Here is a 24,650-nt window from a genome sequence, read left to right on the forward strand (position 1 = left end):
ATGAACTGAGGCTTATGTACCTTGCGGTTGTTATCGTCACATCTGGCTTGCGACTACTTTGTTTCAATGTCCAATATGTACCGTTGGACTCGGTTAACGGGCTGTTAGCCCGCGTGTGGTTTAACTCACTGATACCTTCCATTGCCCATACGCTAGTTTGTTTGTGTTCCTTTGGTCAACTTCCATACTTGAATCATTTGTGCTACCGCTGCTGCTTCGACGCTACTTTGACATCTTCGCTTCTATTTAAATAAATAAATAAGCTGAAGCTAGACATCAGTAAACACCACCACAGACACCACAAGCACGCCTTCTCCTCGTACTTCCGCCTCACGCGGGAACACGGACGCTCTAAATACTTCGAATTCCAATGCCAGTATATTGTAAACCACGGGTTCTTTAATGCTAGCGGGTCGTCGCGACCCTAGTTAACATCATGGTGCACGTCTCGTGACGGGTGTCACGGCGTAGTTAAATGTATGCGATACATTTCTCAAATATAAGCGCTCAGTCATCTGTACATCATGGTAGGTTCCCACGACGTGCAATATGCGTTCAACTTATCAATGTTCATGTGTCCTGCAGTTCACATTATGACGCGCAGTTAGCTGCGGTCTTCATCGATCCATGAGCCGAGTGATCCACTGCCGAGGGTGACTAACTTGCGTAAGCCGCCGCTGTGCGCGTATACCCGTTCCCCGTAGGGAGGAGCAAGCCGCCGCTTAGAGACGAAGCATAAAGTGTCCTCATTCCACATAGGGCAAGCTGGATGAATCCATTTTACCCAGGACGGCCGAAGCGGCGTGGACCAGGGGAGAACTGAACCTTATACTTCACACCACAGTAAGTCTACGTGTCCTCTTCCACATAGGGCAAGCTAGAACTAACTATCTTACCCAGGACTGCCGAAGCAGCGTGGACCAGGGGAGGAACACACTTTTCATGGAAACGTAAGGCATCCATGACTGCCATAACGTAAGCCGCCGCTGTGCGCGTATACCCGTTCCCCGTAGGGAGGAGCAAGCCGCCGCTTAGAGACGAAGCATAAAGTGTCCTCATTCCACATAGGGCAAGCTGGATGAATCCATTTTACCCAGGACGGCCGAAGCGGCGTGGACCAGGGGAGAACTGAACTTTATGCTTCACACCACAGTAAGTCTTCGTGTCCTCTTCCACATAGGGCAAGCTAGAACTAACTATCTTACCCAGGACTGCCGAAGCAGCGTGGACCAGGGGAGGAACACACTTTTCATAGAAACGTAAGGCATCCATGACTGCCATAGTGCGTAAGCCGCCGCTGTGCGCGTAAACCCGTTCCCCGTAGGGAGGAGTCAAGCCGCCGCTTAGAGACGAAGTATGAAGTGTCCTCTTCCACATAGGGCAAGCTAGAATGAACTATCTTACCCAGGACCGCCGAAGCAGCGTGGACCAGGGGAGAACTGAACTTTATACTTCACACCACAGTATTGAGTAATGTGCCCTCTTCCACATAGGGCAAGCTGGAATGTTCCATTTTACCCAGGACGGCCGAAGCGGCGTGGACCAGTGGAGGACTACACAATTAAGAGGTTTGATATCGACTTGTGTGTTTCAATAGGGTACCGATGGTATGTTTTGAACCGATTTGATTTAGCCATTCTGAAGTCATCACTTGGTTGAAGCGCTGAACTAGGGAGGGGCATCGTTTACATATATATTGGGTTTCGCATGCTCTACTAGGTTAATGTCATAGGGTTGGCTATCGAGCATGCCCAAGTGATGACTTGATTGTGTGCTTGCTTGAATTCTTCACATTTCATACCATCGGTTAGTTGTCGAATCATTCCTCGATCATAACCTTCGTTCTTGGTTCATGTATGCTCTCTTCCACATAGGGCAAGCTAGAATTAACTATCTTACCCAGGACCGCCGAAGCAGCGTGGACCAGGGGAGAACTATACTTTGTCTTGTATGCCCTCTTCCACATAGGGCAAGCTAGAATTAACTATCTTACCCAGGACTGCAAAGCAGCGTGGACCAGTGGAGGACTATACTTTGTTCATTACACCACAGTATTAAGTATGGTGTCCTCTTCCACCATAGGGCAAGCTAGAACTAACTATCTTACCCAGGACCGCCGAAGCAGTGTGGACCAGGGGAGGACTATACTTTATACTTCACACACTAGCCATATTGAAGTCATCACTTGGTTGAAGCACTGAACTAGGGCGAGTCTATCGTTTACTTTGCATTGGGATAATACGCTGCATGCTCTCTTAGGTTAATGTCATGTGGTTGGCTATAGAGCATGCCCAAGTGATGACTTTGTTTCAAGCTCAACAGGTAGGGTATTGAGTCCTCTTCCACATAGGGCAAGCTAGAATTAACTATCTTACCCAGGACCGCCGGAGCAGCGTGGACCAGGGGAGAACTATACTTTGTCTTGTATGCCCTCTTCCACATAGGGCAAGCTAGAATGAACTATCTTACCCAGGACCGCCGGAGCAGCGTGGACCAGTGGAGGACTATACTTTGTTCATAACACCACAGTATTAAGTATGGTGTCCTCTTCCACATAGGGCAAGCTAGAATTAACTATCTTACCCAGGACCGCCGAAGCAGTGTGGACCAGGGGAGGACTATACTTTATACTTCACACACTAGCCATATTGAAGTCATCACTTGGTTGAAGCACTGAACTAGGGCGAGTCTATCGTTTACTTTGCATTGGGATAATACGCTGCATGCTCTCTTAGGTTAATGTCATGTGGTTGGCTATAGAGCATGCCCAAGTGATGACTTTGTTTCAAGCTCAACAGGTAGGGTATTGAGTCCTCTTCCACATAGGGCAAGCTAGAATTAACTATCTTACCCAGGACCGCCGGAGCAGCGTGGACCAGGGGAGAACTATACTTTGTCTTGTATGCCCTCTTCCACATAGGGCAAGCTAGAACTAACTATCTTACCCAGGACTGCAAAGCAGCGTGGACCAGTGGAGGACTATACTTTGTTCATTACACCACAGTATTAAGTATGGTGTCCTCTTCCACATAGGGCAAGCTAGAACTAACTATCTTACCCAGGACCGCCGAAGCAGTGTGGACCAGGGGAGGACTATACTTTATACTTCACACACTAGCCATACTGAAGTCATCACTTGGTTGAAGCACTGAACTAGGGCGAGTCTATCGTTTACTTTGCATTGGGATAATACGCTGCATGCTCTCTTAGGTTAATGTCATGTGGTTGGCTATAGAGCATGCCCAAGTGATGACTTTGTTTCAAGCTCAACAGGTAGGGTATTGAGTCCTCTTCCACATAGGGCAAGCTAGAATTAACTATCTTACCCAGGACCGCCGGAGCAGCGTGGACCAGGGGAGAACTATACTTTGTCTTGTATGCCCTCTTCCACATAGGGCAAGCTAGAATGAACTATCTTACCCAGGACCGCCGGAGCAGCGTGGACCAGTGGAGGACTATACTTTGTTCATAACACCACAGTATTAAGTATGGTGTCCTCTTCCACATAGGGCAAGCTAGAATTAACTATCTTACCCAGGACCGCCGAAGCAGTGTGGACCAGGGGAGGACTATACTTTATACTTCACACACTAGCCATATTGAAGTCATCACTTGGTTGAAGCACTGAACTAGGGCGAGTCTATCGTTTACTTTGCATTGGGATAATACGCTGCATGCTCTCTTAGGTTAATGTCATGTGGTTGGCTATAGAGCATGCCCAAGTGATGACTTTGTTTCAAGCTCAACAGGTAGGGTATTGAGTCCTCTTCCACATAGGGCAAGCTAGAATTAACTATCTTACCCAGGACCGCCGGAGCAGCGTGGACCAGGGGAGAACTATACTTTGTCTTGTATGCCCTCTTCCACATAGGGCAAGCTAGAACTAACTATCTTACCCAGGACTGCAAAGCAGCGTGGACCAGTGGAGGACTATACTTTGTTCATTACACCACAGTATTAAGTATGGTGTCCTCTTCCACATAGGGCAAGCTAGAACTAACTATCTTACCCAGGACCGCCGAAGCAGTGTGGACCAGGGGAGGACTATACTTTATACTTCACACACTAGCCATACTGAAGTCATCACTTGGTTGAAGCGCTGAACTACGGCGGGGTAATCGTTTACAGGTTATAATCATATAGCTGCATGCTCATTAGTAGATAATGGAATATTGTATGGCAATATGAGCATGCCCAAGTGATGACTTTGTTTCAAGCTCAACAGGTAGGGTATTGAGTCCTCTTCCACATAGGGCAAGCTAGAGTGAACTATCTTACCCAGGACCGCCGGAGCAGCGTGGACCAGTGGAGGACTCTATACTTTATACTTCACACCACAGTTTTGAGTACGACTTGCATAAAGCCCCTAATGAGAACCACGAGGGCTCTCTCAATGTAGAACCACGAGGGCTCTAGTACCGATTCTCTCGGTACGGCTTGGTCCGTGTTCCTTTATGCTTGTACTCGCAGAAAGTCTCAACCCGGAGGTCTTGACTTTGATTGTCATAGTTGGACTACGACGGGGCATCCGACCATTGCTGATCGAACACCCCTGATTCATCATCTTTCGGGTAGGCGGTGCGCGCACCTCCGACGCGGAAGTCTCAACCCGGAGGTCTTGACTTTGTATTGTCATAGTTGGACTACGACGGGGTATCCGACTCATCGAATACCCCAGAAGCACACCATCTTTCGGGTAGGCGGTACGCGTACCTCCGGACGCGGAAAGTCTCAACCCGGAGGTCTTGACTTTGGTTGTCATAGTTGGACTATGACGGGGCATCCGACCATTGCTGATCGAACACCCCTGTTACACCATCTTTCGGATAGGCGGTGCGCGACACCACCGACGCGGAAAGTCTCAACCCGGAGGTCTTGACTTTGTATTGTTGGATAGTCCTCTTCCACTATAGGGCAAGCTGGAAATATTCCATTTTACCCAGGACTGCCGAGGCAGCGTGGACCAGGGGAGAACTTCACGGAATCTTCAGGCATCCATGATTGCCATAGTGCGTAAGCCGCCGCTGTGTGCGTCAACTCGTTCCCCGTGAGGAGGAGTCTAGCCGCCGCTAAAAGACGAAGCATTAAGTGTCCTCATTCCACTATAGGGCAAGCTAGAATGAACTATCTTACCCAGGACCGCCGAAGCAGCGTGGACCAGGCGAGGACTACTTTATACTTCACACCACAGTATTGAGTACGACTTGCATAAAGCCCCTAATGAGAACCACGAGGGCTCTCTCAATGTAGAACCACAAGGGCTCTAGTACCGATTCTCTCGGTACGGCTTGGTCCGTGTTCCTTTATGCTTGTACTCGCGGAAAGTCTCAACCCGGAGGTCTTGACTTTGATTGTCATAGTTGGACTACGACGGGGCATCCGACCATTGCTGATCGAACACCCCTGATTCATCATCTTTCGGGTAGGCGGTGCGCGCACCTCCGACGCGGAAGTCTCAACCCGGAGGTCTTGACTTTGTATTGTCATAGTTGGACTACGACGGGGTATCCGACTCATCGAATACCCCAGAAGCACACCATCTTTCGGGTAGGCGGTACGCGTACCTCCGGACGCGGAAAGTCTCAACCCGGAGGTCTTGACTTTGATTGTCATAGTTGGACTACGACGGGGCATCCGACCATTGCTGATCGGACACCCCTGATTCACCATCTTTCGGGTAGGCGGTACGCGTACCTCCGGACGCGGAAAGTCTCAACCCGGAGGTTCGGACTTAGAGTTTTTCCCATTTAAAAGTTTTTCTCTTAGCCATACTGAAGTCATCACTTGGCGAACGATTGAACTAGGGCGGGTTAATCGTTTATAGGTATCATGTGGTTTGCATGCTCTCTTAGGTTAATGTCATGTGGTTGGCTATCGAGCATGCCCAAGTGATGACTTTGTTTCACGCTTGCTTGATTTCTTCATGATTCCCTGTTATATAGTGTATTCATTCGAGAACAGGGAATCTTTGGTTTTGCTCAACAGGTATTGGATGTCAACTTGGTATCTAGATCGCATTAAGTCTCAACCCGCAGGTTCGGACTTCTGTTTATTTGGCCAATGTATGTATAAGGCAACTTGTGCCTAAGTCTCAACCCGCAGGTTCGGACTTGTGTATTTGTTCGAAGTTATATATAAGGCAACTTGTGCCTAAGTCTCAACCCGCAGGTTCGGACTTGTGTATTTGTTCGAAGTTATATATAAGGCAACTTGTGCCTAAGTCTCAACCCGCAGGTTCGGACTTCATAGTGTTTCGTCAATGTTCATATGGCAACTTGTGCCGAAGTCTCAACCCGCAGGTTCGGACTTCTAACGTGTTTCGTCAACTTTCATATGGCAACTTGTGCCTGAGTCTCAACCCGCAGGTTCGGACTTCTATAGTGTTTCGTCAATTATCATATGGCAACTTGTGCCGAAGTCTCAACCCGCAGGTTCGGACTTCTGGAAGGATCACTTGGCCACTAATGATCCTTCCGCAGGTTCACCTACGGAAACCTTGTTACGACTTTTACTTCCTCTAAATCATCAAGTTCGGTCAACTTCGATAAAGCAGACGCGGTTCACGAGGATCCAGCGAACGATCATCTCCAAAGACCTCACTAAATAATCCATCGGTAGTAGCGACGGGCGGTGTGTACAAAGGGCAGGGACGTATTCAACGCTGGCTGATGACCAGCACTTACTAGAAGTTCCGAGTTCATATGGACCATTGCAATCCATAATCCCTACTAAGTGAGTATTTGAGTGATTTCCCGTTCCTCTCGGAATAGGAGACACGCTGCTACCCACATTGTAGCACGCGTGTAGCCCAGAACATCTAAGGGCATCACGGACCTGTTATCGCTCGATCTCATTTTGCTAAACACAAATTGTCCTGCTAAGCAGCGTACCGTAAGTGCACTTGCGCACACGAACAGCGAAGGTGTCAGGTCATACTCCACCGAAAGGTCCTAACCCGTTCCAATCGGCATCGACGCATTAACGCTGACTGCGTTCTAGTTAGCATATGTGAGTCACGTTCGTTATCGGAATTAACCAGACAAATCAATCCACGAACTAAGAACGGCCATGCACCACTACCCTTAAATTTGAGAAAGAGCTATTAATCTGTCTCACCTCCATAAGTTCGGACCTGGTAAGTTTTCCCGTGTTGAGTCAAATTGAACCGCAAGCTCCATTTCATTTTTTTTGGACGAGGGTTCACATTGGCCTTGGCCCCGAGGGACCATGACCAACATTACTCCCTCCTCTGAGCCTTTCACCTTCCGTCACGCTGTGCACCTACACGGTAGAAGCGATGACGGAAGAGGCATCTGTCCGAACCTGCGGGTTGAGACTTAGGCACACGTTGCCTTATACATGACTTCGAACAAATACACAAGTCCGAACCTGCGGGTTGAGACTTAGGCACAAGTTGCCTTATACATGACTTCGAACAAATACACAAGTCCGAACCTGCGGGTTGAGACTTAGGCACAAGTTGCCATATGAAAGTTGACGAAACACTAACAAGTCCGAACCTGCGGGTTGAGACTTAGGCACACGTTGCCTTATACATGACTTCGAACAAATACACAAGTCCGAACCTGCGGGTTGAGACTTAGGCACAAGTTGCCTTATACATACATTGGCCAAATAAACAGAAGTCCGAACCTGCGGGTTGAGACTTAGGCACAAGTTGCCATATTATATTCGATCAAACACTAAGTAGTCCGAACCTGCGGGTTGAGACTCAAGACCGTAACAAGATGTCACTATACAAGTCCGAACCTAAGGGTTGAGACTTAATGCGATCTAGATACCAAGTTGACATCCAATACCTGTTGAGCAAAACCAAAGATTCCCTGTTCTCGAATGATTACACTATATAACAGGGAATCATGAAGAAATCAAGCAAGCGTGAAACAAAGTCATCACTTGGGCATGCTCGATAGCCAACCACATGACCTTAACCTAAGAGAGCATGCAAACCACATGATACCTATAAACGATTAACCCGCCCTAGTTCAATCGTTCACCAAGTGATGACTTCAGTATGGCTAAGAGAAAAACTTTTAAATGGGAAAAACTCTAAGTCCGAACCTCCGGGTTGAGACTTCCGCGTCGGAGGTGGGCGCACCTCCTATCCGAAAGATGATGAATCAGGGGTGTTCGGTCAGCAATGGTCGGATGCCCCGTCGTAGTCCAACTATGACAATCAAAGTCAAGACCTCCGGGTTGAGACTTTCCGCGAGTACAAGCATAAAGGAACACGGACCAAGCCGTACCGAGAGAATCGGTACTAGAGCCCTCGTGGTTCTACATTGAGAGAGCCCTCGTGGTTCTCATTAGGGGCTTTATGCAAGTCGTACTCAATACTGTGGTGTGAAGTATAAAGTATAGTCTTCGCCTGGTCCACGCTGCTTCGGCGGTCCTGGGTAAGATAGTTCATTCTAGCTTGCCCTATAGTGGAATGAGGACACTTAATGCTTCGTCTTTTAGCGGCGGCTAGACTCCTCCTCACGGGGAACGAGTTGACGCACACAGCGGCGGCTTACGCACTATGGCAATCATGGATGCCTGAAGATTCCGTGAAGTTCTCCCCTGGTCCACGCTGCCTCGGCAGTCCTGGGTAAAATGGAATATTTCCAGCTTGCCCTATAGTGGAAGAGGACTATCCAACAATACAAAGTCAAGACCTCCGGGTTGAGACTTTCCGCGTCGGTGGTGTCGCGCACCGCCTATCCGAAAGATGGTGTAACAGGGGTGTTCGATCAGCAATGGTCGGATGCCCCGTCATAGTCCAACTATGACAACCAAAGTCAAGACCTCCGGGTTGAGACTTTCCGCGTCCGGAGGTACGCGTACCGCCTACCCGAAAGATGGTGTGCTTCTGGGGTATTCGATGAGTCGGATACCCCGTCGTAGTCCAACTATGACAATCAAAGTCAAGACCTCCGGGTTGAGACTTCCGCGTCCGGAGGTACGCGTACCGCCTACCCGAAAGATGGTGTGCTTCTGGGGTATTCGATGAGTCGGATACCCCGTCGTAGTCCAACTATGACAATCAAAGTCAAGACCTCCGGGTTGAGACTTCCGCGTCCGGAGGTACGCGTACCGCCTACCCGAAAGATGGTGAATCAGGGGTGTTCGATCAGCAATGGTCGGATGCCCCGTCGTAGTCCAACTATGACAATCAAAGTCAAGACCTCCGGGTTGAGACTTTCTAAGAGTACAAGCATAAAGGAACACGGACCAAGCCGTACCGAGAGAATCGGTACTAGAGCCCTTGTGGTTCTACATTGAGAGAGCCCTCGTGGTTCTCATTAGGGGCTTTATGCAAGAAGTACTCAATACTGTGGTGTGAAGTATAAAGTATAGAGTCCTCCACTGGTCCACGCTGCTCCGGCGGTCCTGGGTAAGATAGTTCATTCTAGCTTGCCCTATGTGGAAGAGGACTCAATACCCTACCTGTTGAGCTTGAAACAAAGTCATCACTTGGGCATGCTCATATTGCCATACACAATTACATTATATTCGAATGAGCATGCAAGCGACCCTATATAGACCGAACCAAAACGATAGATACCGCCGTAGTTCACCCCCACCAAGTGATGACTTCAGTATGGCTAGTGTGTGAAGTATAAAGTATAGTCCTCCCCTGGTCCACACTGCTTCGGCGGTCCTGGGTAAGATAGTTAGTTCTAGCTTGCCCTATGTGGAAGAGGACACAATACTTAATACTTAGAGTACAAGCATAAAGGAACACGGACCAAGCCGTACCGAGAGAATCGGTACTAGAGCCCTCGCGGTTCTACATTGTGAGCCCTCGTGGTTCAAACTAGATACTTTATGCAAGGCGTACTCAAAACTGTGGTGTGAAGTATAAAGTATAGTCCTCATCTGGTCCACGCTGCTTCGGCGGTCCTGGGTAAGATAGTTAATTCTAGCTTGCCCTATGTGGAAGAGGACACAATACTTAATACTGTGGTGTAATGGACAAGGTATAGTCCTCCACTGGTCCACGCTGCTCCGGCGGTCCTGGGTAAGATAGTTCATTCTAGCTTGCCCTATGTGGAAGAGGACTCAATACCCTACCTGTTGAGCTTGAAACAAAGTCATCACTTGGGCATGCTCATATTGCCATACAATATTCCATTATCTACTAATGAGCATGCAGCTATATGATTATAACCTGTAAACGATTACCCCGCCGTAGTTCAGCGCTTCAACCAAGTGATGACTTCAGTATGGCTAGTGTGTGAAGTATAAAGTATAGTCCTCCCCTGGTCCACACTGCTTCGGCGGTCCTGGGTAAGATAGTTAGTTCTAGCTTGCCCTATGGTGGAAGAGGACACCATACTTAATACTGTGGTGTAATGAACAAAGTATAGTCCTCCACTGGTCCACGCTGCTTTGCAGTCCTGGGTAAGATAGTTAGTTCTAGCTTGCCCTATGTGGAAGAGGGCATACAAGACAAAGTATAGTTCTCCCCTGGTCCACGCTGCTTCTGCGGTCCTGGGTAAGATAGTTAATTCTAGCTTGCCCTATGTGGAAGAGAGCATACATGAACCAAGAACGAAGGTTATGATCGAGGAATGATTCGACAACTAACCGATGGTATGAAATGTGAAGAATTCAAGCAAGCACACAATCAAGTCATCACTTGGGCATGCTCGATAGCCAACCCTATGACATTAACCTAGTAGAGCATGCGAAAACCAATATATACAAGTAATGTAAACGATGCCTCCCTAGTTCAGCGCTTCAACCAAGTGATGACTTCAGAATGGCTAAATCAAATCGGTTCAAAACATACCATCGGTACCCTATTGAAACACACAAGTCGATATCAAACCTCATGATTGTGTAGTCCTCCACTGGTCCACGCCGCTTCGGCCGTCCTGGGTAAAATGGAACATTCCAGCTTGCCCTATGTGGAAGAGGGCACATTACTCAATACTGTGGTGTGAAGTATAAAGTTCAGTTCTCCCCTGGTCCACGCTGCTTCGGCGGTCCTGGGTAAGATAGTTCATTCTAGCTTGCCCTATGTGGAAGAGGACACTTCATACTTCGTCTCTAAGCGGCGGCTTGACTCCTCCCTACGGGGAACGGGTTTACGCGCACAGCGGCGGCTTACGCACTATGGCAGTCATGGATGCCTTACGTTTCTATGAAAAGTGTGTTCCTCCCCTGGTCCACGCTGCTTCGGCAGTCCTGGGTAAGATAGTTAGTTCTAGCTTGCCCTATGTGGAAGAGGACACGTAGACTTACTGTGGTGTGAAGTATAAAGTTCAGTTCTCCCCTGGTCCACGCCGCTTCGGCCGTCCTGGGTAAAATGGATTCATCCAGCTTGCCCTATGTGGAATGAGGACACTTTATGCTTCGTCTCTAAGCGGCGGCTTGCTCCTCCCTACGGGGAACGGGTATACGCGCACAGCGGCGGCTTACGTTATGGCAGTCATGGATGCCTTACGTTTCCATGAAAAGTGTGTTCCTCCCCTGGTCCACGCTGCTTCGGCAGTCCTGGGTAAGATAGTTAGTTCTAGCTTGCCCTATGTGGAAGAGGACACGTAGACTTACTGTGGTGTGAAGTATAAGGTTCAGTTCTCCCCTGGTCCACGCCGCTTCGGCCGTCCTGGGTAAAATGGATTCATCCAGCTTGCCCTATGTGGAATGAGGACACTTTATGCTTCGTCTCTAAGCGGCGGCTTGCTCCTCCCTACGGGGAACGGGTATACGCGCACAGCGGCGGCTTACGCAAGTTAGTCACCCTCGGCAGTGGATCACTCGGCTCATGGATCGATGAAGACCGCAGCTAACTGCGCGTCATAATGTGAACTGCAGGACACATGAACATTGATAAGTTGAACGCATATTGCACGTCGTGGGAACCTACCATGATGTACAGATGACTGAGCGCTTATATTTGAGAAATGTATCGCATACATTTAACTACGCCGTGACACCCGTCACGAGACGTGCACCATGATGTTAACTAGGGTCGCGACGACCCGCTAGCATTAAAGAACCCGTGGTTTACAATATACTGGCATTGGAATTCGAAGTATTTAGAGCGTCCGTGTTCCCGCGTGAGGCGGAAGTACGAGGAGAAGGCGTGCTTGTGGTGTCTGTGGTGGTGTTTACTGATGTCTAGCTTCAGCTTATTTATTTATTTAAATAGAAGCGAAGATGTGTAAAGTGGTCAAAACATCCATTACAACACGACTGGTCTTTCTGGTGGTCGACCTAGGCGACTTTGTTCGACGACCACCACCCCATGGAACTAAAAGACGTCCCTTGATACGGACCACCGATACATTTTCCGGCCTGTCTAAACTACACTCATCGAAATTTTTTTGGGTCCCCACCGTCATACAAGTTTGCCTAGGTCAAGTTTTTCTCAATACAGCATCCCTACTTAAAGCCATCTCGGACTTAGTCGATTTTTCATAAATTCATAGAAATTCATATGTTAGGATGCTGCGAGATGAATGGGATGCTGCATGGAGATGAATCTTGATCTCCTACATCTCTCATCTCAATACAGCATCCCTACTTAAAGGCATCTCGGACTTAGTCGATTTTTCATAAATTCATAGAAATTCATATGTTAGGATGCTGGGAGATGAATGGGATGCTGCATGGAGATGAATCTTGATCTCCTACATCTCCCATCTTAATACAGCATCCCTACTTAAAGGCATCTCGGACTTAGTCGATTTTTCATAAATTCTAAGAAATTCATATGTTAGGATGCTGGGAGATGAATGGGATGCTGCATGGAGATGAATCTTGATCTCCTACATCTCCCATCTCAATACAGCATCCCTACTTAAAGGCATCTCGGACTTAGTCGATTTTTCATAAATTCATAGAAATTCATATGTTAGGATGCTGCGAGTTGAATGGGATGCTGCATGGAGATTAATCTTGATCTCCTACATCTCTCATCTCAATACAGCATCCCTACTTAAAGCCATCTCGGACTTAGTCGATTTTTCATAAATTCTAAGAAAAACATATGTTAGGATGCTGCGAGATGAATGGGATGCTGCATGGAGATGAATCTTGATCTTCTTCATCTCCCATCTTAATACAGCATCCCTACTTAAATGCATCTCGGACTTAGTCGATTTTTCATAAATTCTAAGAAAAACTTATGTTAGGATGCTGCGAGATGAATGGGATGCTGCATGGAGATGAATCTTGATCTTCTTCATCTCCCATCTTAATACAGCATCCCTACTTAAAGGCATCTCGGACTTAGTCGATTTTTCATAAATTCTAAGAAATTCATATGTTAGGATGCTGGGAGATGAATGGGATGCTGCATGGAGATGAATCTTGATCTCCTACATCTCCCATCTCAATACAGCATCCCTACTTAAAGGCATCTCGGACTTAGTCGATTTTTCATAAATTCATAGAAATTCATATGTTAGGATGCTGCGAGATGAATGGGATGCTGCATGGAGATGAATCTTAATCTGCTACATCTCCCATCTCAATACAGCATCCCTACTTAAAGGCATCTCGGACTTAGTCGATTTTTCATAAATTCATAGAAATTCATATGTTAGGATGCTGGGAGATGAATGGGATGCTGCATGGAGATGAATCTTGATCTCCTACATCTCCCATCTTAATACAGCATCCCTACTTAAAGCCATCTCGGACTTAGTCGATTTTTCATAAATTCTAAGAAATTCATATGTTAGGATGCTGCGAGATGAATGGGATGCTGCATGGAGATGAATCTTGATCTTCTTCATCTCCCATCTTAATACAGCATCCCTACTTAAAGGCATCTCGGACTTAGTCGATTTTTCATAAATTCATAGAAATTCATATGTTAGGATGCTGGGAGATGAATGGGATGCTGCATGGAGATGAATCTTGATCTCCTACATCTCCCATCTTAATACAGCATCCCTACTTAAAGCCATCTCGGACTTAGTCGATTTTTCATAAATTCTAAGAAAAACATATGTTAGGATGCTGCGAGATGAATGGGATGCTGCATGGAGATGAATCTTGATCTTCTTCATCTCTCATCTTAATACAGCATCCCTACTTAAAGGCATCTCGGACTTAGTCGATTTTTCATAAATTCTAAGAAAAACATATGTTAGGATGCTGGGATATGAATGGGATGCTGCATGGAGATGAATCTTGATCTCCTACATCTCCCATCTCAATACAGCATCCCTACTTAAAGGCAGTTCGGACTAAGTCGATTTTTCATAAATTCTAAGAAATTCATATGTAAGGATGCTGCGAGATGAATGGGATGCTGCATAGAGATGAATTTTGATCTTCTTCATCTCTCATCTTAATACAGCATCCCTACTTTAAGTCATCTCGGACTTAGTTGATTTTTCATAAATTCTAAGAAAAACATATGTTAGGATGCTGCGAGATGAATGGGATGCTGCATGGTGATGAATCTTGATCTTCTTCATCTCCCATCTCAATACAGCATCCCTACTTAAAGGCAGTTCGGACTAAGTCGATTTTTCATAAATTCTAAGAAATTCATATGTTAGGATGCTGATAGATGAATGGGATGCTACATGGAGATGAATCTTGATCTTCTTCATCTCCCATCTTAATACAGCATCCCTACTTAAAGGCATCTCGGACTTAGTCGATTTTTCATAAATTCTAAGAAAATCATATGTTAGGATGCTGCGAGATGAATGGGATGCTGCATGGAGATGAATCTTGATCTTCTTCATCTCTCATATTAATACAGCATCCCTACTTAAAGGCATCTCGGACTTAGTCGATTTTTCATAAATTCTAAGAAATTCATATGTTAGGATGCTGCGAGATGAATGGGATGCTGCATGGAGATGAATCTTGATCTTCTTCATCTCCCGTCTTAATACAGCATCCCTACTTAAAGGCACCTCGGACTTAGTCGATTTTTCATAAATTCTAAGTAAAACATATGTTAGGATGCTGCGAGATGAATGGGATGCTGCATGGAGATGAATCTTGATCTTCTTCATCTCCCATCTTAATACAGCATCCCTACTTAAAGGCATCTCGGACTTAGTCGATTTTTCATAAATTCTAAGAAATTCATATGTTAGGATGCTGCGAGATGTATGGGATGCTGCATGGAGATGATTCTTGATCTTCTTCATCTCCCATCTCAATACAGCATCCCTACTTAAAGACATCTCGGACTTAGTCGATTTTTCATAAATTCTAAGAAAAACATATGTTAGGATGCTGCGAGATGTATGGGATGCTGCCTGGAGATGAATCTTGATCTTCTACATCTCCCATCTCAATACAGCATCCCTCTTTAAAGGCATCTCGGACTTAGTCGAATTTTCATAAATTCTAAGAAAAACATATGTTAGGATGCTGCGAGATGAATGGGATGCTGCATGGAGATGAATTTTGATCTTCTTCATCTCTCATCTTAATACAGCATCCCTACTTAAAAGCATCTCGGACTTAGTCGAATTTTCATAAATTCTAAGAAAAACATATGTTAGGATGCTGGGATATGAATGGGATGCTGCATGGAGATGAATCTTGATCTCCTACATCTCCCATCTCAATACAGCATCCCTACTTAAAAGCATCTCGGACTTAGTCGATTTTTCATAAATTCTAAGAAAAACATATGTTAGGATGCTGCGAGATGAATGGGATGCTGCATGGAGATGAATTTTGATCTTCTTCATCTCTCATCTTAATACAGCATCCCTACTTAAAGGCATCTCGGACTTAGTCGAATTTTCATAAATTCTAAGAAAAACATATGTTAGGATGCTGGGATATGAATGGGATGCTGCATGGAGATGAATCTTGATCTCCTACATCTCCCATCTCAATACAGCATCCCTACTTAAAAGCATCTCGGACTTAGTCGATTTTTCATAAATTCTAAGAAAAACATATGTTAGGATGCTGCGAGATGAATGGGATGCTGCATGGAGATGAATCTTGATCTTCTTCATCTCTCATCTTAATACAGCATCCCTACTTAAAGGCATCTCGGACTTAGTCGATTTTTCATAAATTCTAAGAAAAACATATGTTAGGATGCTGAGAGATGAATGTGATGCTGCATGGAGATAAATCTTGATCTTTTACATCTCCTATCTTAATACAGCATCCCTACTTAAAGGCATCTCGGACTTAGTCGATTTTTCATAAATTCTAAGTAAAACATATGTTAGGATGCTGCGAGATGAATGGGATGCTGCATGGAGATGAATCTTGATCTTCTTCATCTCCCATCTTAATACAGCATCCCCACTTAAAGGCATCTCGGACTTAGTCGATTTTTCATAAATTCTAAGAAATTCATATGTTAGGATGCTGCGAGATGAATGGGATGCTGCATGGAGATGAATCTTGATCTTCTTCATCTCTCATATTAATACAGCATCCCTACTTAAAGGCATCTCGGACTTAGTCGATTTTTCATAAATTCTAAGAAATTCATATGTTAGGATGCTGGGAGATGAATGGGATGCTGCATGGAGATGAATCTTGATCTTCTTCATCTTCCATCTGAAAACAGCATCCCTACTTAAAGGCATCTCGGACTTAGTCGATTTTTCATAATTTCTAAGAAAAACATATGTTAGGATGTTGCGAGATGAATGGGATGCTGCATGGAGATGAATCTTGATCTTCTTCATCTCCCATCTGAAAACAGCATCCCTACTTAAAGCCATCTCGGACTTAGTCGATTTTTCATAAATTCATATAAATTCATATGTTAGGATGCTGGGAGATGAATGGGATGCTGCATGGAGATGAATCTTGATCTCCTACATCTCTCATCTCAATACAGCATCCCTACTTAAAGCCATCTCGGACTTAGCCGATTTTTCATAAATTCATCGAAATTCATATGTTAGGATGCTGCGAGATGAATGGGATGCTGCATGGAGATGAATCTTGATCTTCTTCATCTCCCATCTTAATACAGCATCCCTACTTAAAGGCATCTCGGACTTAGTCGATTTTTCATAAATTCTAAGAAATTCATATGTTAGGATGCTGGGAGATGAATGGGATGCTGCATGGAGATGAATCTTGATCTCCTACATCTCTCATCTCAATACAGCATCCCTACTTAAAGCCATCTCGGACTTAGTCGATTTTTCATAAATTCTAAGAAAAACATATGTTAGGATGCTGCGAGATGAATGGGATGCTGCATGGAGATGAATCTTGATCTTCTTCATCTCCCATCTTAATACAGCATCCCTACTTAAATGCATCTCGGACTTAGTCGATTTTTCATAAATTCTAAGAAAAACATATGTTAGGATGCTGCGAGATGAATGGGATGCTGCATGGAGATGAATCTTGATCTTCTTCATCTCCCATCTTAATACATCATCCCTACTTAAAGGCATCTCGGACTTAGTCGATTTTTCATAAATTCTAAGAAATTCATATGTTAGGATGCTGGGAGATGAATGGGATGCTGCATGGAGATGAATCTTGATCTCCTACATCTCCCATCTTAATACAGCATCCCTACTTAAAGCCATCTCGGACTTAGTCGATTTTTCATAAATTCTAAGAAATTCATATGTAAGGATGCTGGGAGATGAATGGGATGCTGCATGGAGATGAATCTTGATCTCCTACATCTCCCATCTCAATACAGCATCCCTACTTAAAGGCATCTCGGACTTAGTCGATTTTTCATAAATTCTAAGAAATTCATATGTTAGGATGCTGGGAGATGAATGGGATGCTGCATGGAGATGAATCTTGATCTTCTTCATCTCCCATCTTAATACAGCATCCCTACATAAAGGCATCTCGGACTTAATCGATTTTTCATAAATTCTAAGAAAAACATATGTTAGGATGCTGCGAGATGAATGGGATGCTGCATGGAGATGAATCTTGATCTTCTTCATCTCCCATCTTAATACAGCATCCCTACTTAAAGGCATCTCGGACTTAGTCAATTTTTCATAAATTCTTAGAAATTCATATGTTAGGATGCTGCGAGATGAATGGGATGCTGCATGGAGATGAATCTTGATCTTCTTCATCTCCCATCTCGATACAGCATCCCTACTTAAATGCATCTCGGACTAAGTCGATTTTTCATAAATTCTAAGAAAAACATATGTTAGGATGCTGCGAGATGAATGGGATGCTGCATGAAGATGAATCTTGATCTTCTTCATCTCCCATCTTAATACAGCATCCCTACTTAAAGGCATCTCGGACTTAGTCGATTTTTCATAAATTCTAAGAAATTCATATGTTAGGATGTCGGGAGATCAATGGGATGCTGCATGGAGATGAATCTTGATCTCCTACATCTCCCATCTTAATACAGCATCCCTACTTAAAGGCATCTCGGACTTAGTCGATTTTTCATAAATTCTAAGAAATTCATATGTTAGGATGCTGAGAGATGAATGGGATGCTGCATGTAGATAAATCTTGATCTTCTTCATCTCCCATCTCAATACAGCATCCCTCTTTAAAGGCATCTCGGACTTAGTCGATTTTTCATAAATTCTAAGAAAAACATATGTTAGGATGCTGCGAGATGAATGGGATGCTGCATGGAGATGAATCTTGATCTCCTACATCTCCCATCTCAATACAGCATCCCTACTTAAAGGCATCTCGGACTTAGTCGATTTTTCATAAATTCTAAGAAATTCATATGTTAGGATGCTGCGAGATGTATGGGATGCTGCATGGAGATGATTCTTGATCTTCTTCATCTCCCATCTCATTACAGCATCCCTTCTTAAAGGCATCTCGGACTTAGTCGATTTTTCATAAATTCTAAGAGATTCATATGTAAGGATGCTGCGAGATGAATGGGATGCTGCATGGAGATGAATCTTAATCTTCTTCATCTCCCATCTTGATAGAGCATCCCTACTTTAAGGCATCTCGGACTTAGTCGATTTTTCATAAATTCTAAGAAAAACATATGTTAGGATGCTGCGAGATGCATGGGATGCTGCATGGAGATGAATCTTGATCTTCTTCATCTCCCATCTTAATACAGCATCCCTGCTTAAAGGCATCTCGGACTTAGTCGATTTTTCATAAATTCTAAGAAAAACATATGTTAGGATGCTGGGAGATGAATGGGATGCTGCATGGAGATGAATCTTGATATTCTTCATCTCCCATCTTAATACAGCATCCCTGCTTAAAGGCATCTCGGACTTAGTCGATTTTTCATAAATTCTAAGAAAAACATATGTTAGGATGCTGCAAGATGAATGGGATGCTGCATGGAGATAAATCTTGATCTTCTACATCTCCCATCTTAATACAGCATCCCTACCTAAAGGCATCTCGGACTTAGTCGATTTTTCATAAATTCTAAGAAAAACATATGTTCGGATGCTGCGAGATGAATGGGATGCTGCATGGAGATGAATCTTGATATTCTTCAACTCCCATCTTAATACCGCATCCCTGCTTAAAGGCATCTCGGACTTAGTCGATTTTTCATAAATTCTAAGAAAAACATATGTTAGGATGCTGCGAGATGAATGGGATGCTGCATGGAGATGAATCTTGATATTCTTCATCTCCCATCTTAATACAGCATCCCTGCTTAAAGGCATCTCGGACAAAGTCGATTTTTCATAAATTCTAAGAAAAACATATGTTAGGATGCTGCGAGATGAATCGGATGCTGCATTGAGATGAACCTTGATCTTCTTCATCTCCCATCTTAATACAGCATCCCTACTTATAGGCATCTCGGACTTAGTCGATTTTTCATAAATTCTAAAAAAACATATGTTAGGATGCTGCGAGATGAATGGTATGCTGCATGGAGATGAATCTTGATCTTCTTCATCTCCCATCTTAATACAGCATCCCTACTTAAATGCATCTCGGACTTAGTCGATTTTTCATAAATTCTAAGAAAAACATATGTTAGGATGCTGCGAGATGAATGGGATGCTGCATGGAGATGAATCTTGATCTTCTTCATCTCCCATCTTAATACAGCATCCCTACTTAAAGGCATCTCGGACTTAGTCGATTTTTCATAAATTCTAAGAAATTCATATGTTAGGATGCTGGGAGATGAATGGGATGCTGCAAGGAGATGAATCTTGATCTCCTACAACTCCCATCTCAATACAGCATCCCTACTTAAAGCCATCTCGGACTTAGTCGATTTTTCAGAAATTCTAAGAAATTCATATGTAAGGATGCTGGGAGATGAATGGGATGCTGCATGGAGATGAATCTTGATCTCCTACATCTCCCATTTCAATACAGCATCCCTACTTAAAGGCATCTCGGACTTAGTCGATTTTTCATAAATTCATAGAAATTCATATGTTAGGATGCTGGGAGATGAATGGGATGCTGCATGGAGATGAATCTTGATCTTCTTCATCTCCCATCTTAATACAGCATCCCTACTTAAAGCCATCTCGGACTTAGTCGATTTTTCATAAATTCTAAGAAATTCATATGTTAGGATGCTGGGAGATGAATGGGATGCTGCATGGAGATGAATCTTGATCTTCTTCATCTCCCATCTTAATACAGCATCCCTACTTAAAGGCATCTCGGACTTAGTCGATTTTTTATAAATTCTAAGAAATTCATATGTTAGGATGCTGCGAGATGAATGGGATGCTGCATGCAGATGAATATTGATCTCCTACATCTCCCGTCTCAATACAGCATCCCTACTTAAAGGCATCTCGGACTTAGTCGATTTTTCATAAATTCATAGAAATTCATATGTTAGGATGCTGGGAGATGAATGGGATGCTGCATGGAGATGAATCTTGATCTCCTACATCTCTCATCTCAATACAGCATCCTTACTTAAAGCCATCTCGGACTTAGTCGATTTTTCATAAATTCTAAGAAAAACATATGTTAGGATGCTGCGAGATGAATGGGATGCTGCATGGAGATGAATCTTGATCTTCTTCATCTCCCATCTTAATACAGCATCCCTAATTAAATGCATCTCGGACTTAGTCGATTTTTCATAAATTCTAAGAAAAACATATGTTAGGATGCTGCGAGATGAATGGGATGCTGCATGGAGATGAATCTTGATCTTCTTCATCTCCCATCTTAATACAGCATCCCTACTTAAAGGCATCTCGGACTTAGTCGATTTTTCATAAATTCATAGAAATTCATATGTTAGGATGCTGGGAGATGAATGGGATGCTGCATGGAGATGAATCTTGATCTTCTTCATCTCCCATCTTAATACAATATCCCTACTTAAAGGCATCTCGGACTTAGTCGATTTTTCATAAATTCTAAGAAATTCATATGTTAGGATGCTGGGAGATGAATGGGATGCTGCATGGAGATGAATCTTGATCTCCTACATCTCCCATCTCAATACAGCATCCCTACTTAAAGGCATCTCGGACTTAGTCGATTTTTCATAAATTCATAGAAATTCATATGTTAGGATGCTGGGAGATGAATGGGATGCTGCATGGAGATGAATCTTGATCTTCTTCATCTCCCATCTTAATACAGCATCCCTACTTAAAGGCATCTCGGACTTAGTCGATTTTTCATAAATTCTAAGAAATTCATATGTTAGGATGCTGGGAGATGAATGGGATGCTGCATGGAGATGAATCTTGATCTCCTACATCTCCCATCTTAATACAGCATCCCTACTTAAAGGCATCTCGGACTTAGTCGATTTTTCATAAATTCATAGAAATTCATATGTTAGGATGCTGGGAGATGAATGGGATGCTGCATGGAGATGAATCTTGATCTTCTTCATCTCCCATCTTAATACAATATCCCTACTTAAAGGCATCTCGGACTTAGTCGATTTTTCATAAATTCTAAGAAAAACATATGTTAGGATGCTGCGAGATGAATGGGATGCTGCATGGAGATGAATCTTGATCTCCTACATCTCCCATCTTAATACAGCATCCCTACTTAAAGCCATCTCGGACTTAGTCGATTTTTCATAAATTCTAAGAAATTCATATGTTAGGATGCTGCGAGATGAATGGGATGCTGCATGCAGATGAATATTTATCTCCTACATCTCCCATCTTAATACAGCATCCCTACTTACAGGCATCTCGGACTTAGTCGATTTTTCATAAATTCTAAGAAATTCATATGTAAGGATGCTGGGAGATGAATGGGATGCTGCGTGGAGATGAATCTTGATCTTCTTCATCTCCCATCTTAATACAGCATCCCTACTTAAAGGCATCTCGGACTTAGTCGATTTTTCATAAATTCATAGAAATTCATATGTTAGGATGCTGGGAGATGAATGGGATGCTGCATGGAGATGAATCTTGATCTTCTTCATCTCCCATCTTAATACAGCATCCCTACTTAAAGGCATCTCGGACTTAGTCGATTTTTCATAAATTCTAAGAAATTCATATGTTAGGATGCTGGGAGATGAATGGGATGCTGCATAGAGATGAATCTTGATCTTCTTCATCTCCCAACACAATACAGCATCCCTACTTAAAGGCATCTCGGACTTAGTCGATTTTTCATAAATTCTAAGAAATTCATATGTAAGGATGCTGGGAGATGAATGGGATGCTGCATGGAGATGAATCTTGATCTCCTACAACTCCCATCTTAATACAGCATCCCTACTTAAAGCCATCTCGGACTTAGTCGATTTTTCAGAAATTCTAAGAAATTCATATGTTAGGATGCTGGGAGATGAATGGGATGCTGCATGGAGATGAATCTTGATCTCCTACATCTCCCATCTCAATACAGCATCCCTACTTAAAGGCATCTCGGACTTAGTCGATTTTTCATAAATTCATAGAAATTCATATGTTAGGATGCTGGGAGATGAATGGGATGCTGCATGGAGATGAATCTTGATCTTCTTCATCTCCCATCTTAATACAGCATCCCTACTTAAAGGCATCTCGGACTTAGTCGATTTTTCATAAATTCTAAGAAATTCATATGTTAGGATGCTGGGAGATGAATGGGATGCTGCATGGAGATGAATCTTGATCTCCTACAACTCCCATCTTAATACAGCATCCCTACTTAAAGCCATCTCGGACTTAGTCGATTTTTCAGAAATTCATAGAAATTCATATGTTAGGATGCTGGGAGATGAATGGGATGCTGCATGGAGATGAATCTTGATCTCCTACATCTCCCATCTCAATACAGCATCCCTACTTAAAGGCATCTCGGACTTAGTCGATTTTTCATAAATTCATAGAAATTCATATGTTAGGATGCTGGGAGATGAATGGGATGCTGCATGGAGATGAATCTTGATCTTCTTCATCTCCCATCTTAATACAGCATCCCTACTTAAAGGCATCTCGGACTTAGTCGATTTTTCATAAATTCTAAGAAATTCATATGTTAGGATGCTGGGAGATGAATGGGATGCTGCATGGAGATGAATCTTGATCTCCTACATCTCCCATCTTAATACAGCATCCCTACTTAAAGGCATCTCGGACTTAGTCGATTTTTCATAAATTCATAGAAATTCATATGTTAGGATGCTGGGAGATGAATGGGATGCTGCATGGAGATGAATCTTGATCTTCTTCATCTCCCATCTTAATACAGCATCCCTACTTAAAGGCATCTCGGACTTAGTCGATTTTTCATAAATTCTAAGAAATTCATATGTTAGGATGCTGGGAGATGAATGGGATGCTGCATGGAGATGAATCTTGATCTCCTACATCTCCCATCTTAATACAGCATCCCTACTTAAAGGCATCTCGGACTTAGTCGATTTTTCATAAATTCATAGAAATTCATATGTTAGGATGCTGGGAGATGAATGGGATGCTGCATGGAGATGAATCTTGATCTTCTTCATCTCCCATCTTAATACAATATCCCTACTTAAAGGCATCTCGGACTTAGTCGATTTTTCATAAATTCTAAGAAAAACATATGTTAGGATGCTGCGAGATGAATGGGATGCTGCATGGAGATGAATCTTGATCTCCTACATCTCCCATCTCAATACAGCATCCCTACTTAAAGGCATCTCGGACTTAGTCGATTTTTCATAAATTCATAGAAATTCATATGTTAGGATGCTGGGAGATGAATGGGATGCTGCATGGAGATGAATCTTGATCTTCTTCATCTCCCATCTTAATACAGCATCCCTACTTAAAGGCATCTCGGACTTAGTCGATTTTTCATAAATTCTAAGAAATTCATATGTTAGGATGCTGGGAGATAAATGGGATGCTGCATGGAGATGAATCTTGATCTTCTTCATCTCCCATCTTAATACAGCATCCCTACTTAAAGGCATCTCGGACTTAGTCGATTTTTCATAAATTCTTAGAAATTCATATGTTAGGATGCTGCGAGATGAATGGGATGCTGCATGGAGATGAATCTTGATCTCCTACATCTCCCATCTTAATACAGCATCCCTACTTAAAGCCATCTCGGACTTAGTCGATTTTTCATAAATTCTAAGAAATTCATATGTTAGGATGCTGGGAGATGAATGGGATGCTGCATAGAGATGAATCTTGATCTCCTACATCTCCCATCTTAATACAGCATCCCTACTTAAAGCCATCTCGGACTTAGTCGATTTTTCATAAATTCTAAGAAATTCATATGTTAGGATGCTGCGAGATGAATGGGATGCTGCATGCAGATGAATATTGATCTCC

General features: G+C 43.6%; 2 non-coding genes across 2 annotated transcripts; one reads left to right on the forward strand and one right to left on the reverse strand.

Moving 5' to 3' along the window:
* Positions 1-501: 501 nt before the first annotated feature.
* LOC131270932 (5.8S ribosomal RNA) lies at positions 502-656 on the reverse strand. The gene has a single exon (XR_009179924.1). It is a non-coding gene; the product is annotated as a 5.8S ribosomal RNA (ribosomal RNA).
* An 11,093-nt stretch (positions 657-11,749) lies between these two features.
* On the forward strand, positions 11,750-11,904 carry LOC131270933 (5.8S ribosomal RNA). The gene has a single exon (XR_009179925.1). It is a non-coding gene; the product is annotated as a 5.8S ribosomal RNA (ribosomal RNA).
* The last annotated feature ends 12,746 nt before the right edge of the window (positions 11,905-24,650 follow it).

This window comes from Anopheles coustani, assembly GCF_943734705.1.
Source record: "Anopheles coustani chromosome X unlocalized genomic scaffold, idAnoCousDA_361_x.2 X_unloc_74, whole genome shotgun sequence".
In the NCBI taxonomy this organism is placed as follows: Eukaryota; Metazoa; Arthropoda; class Insecta; order Diptera; family Culicidae; genus Anopheles; species Anopheles coustani.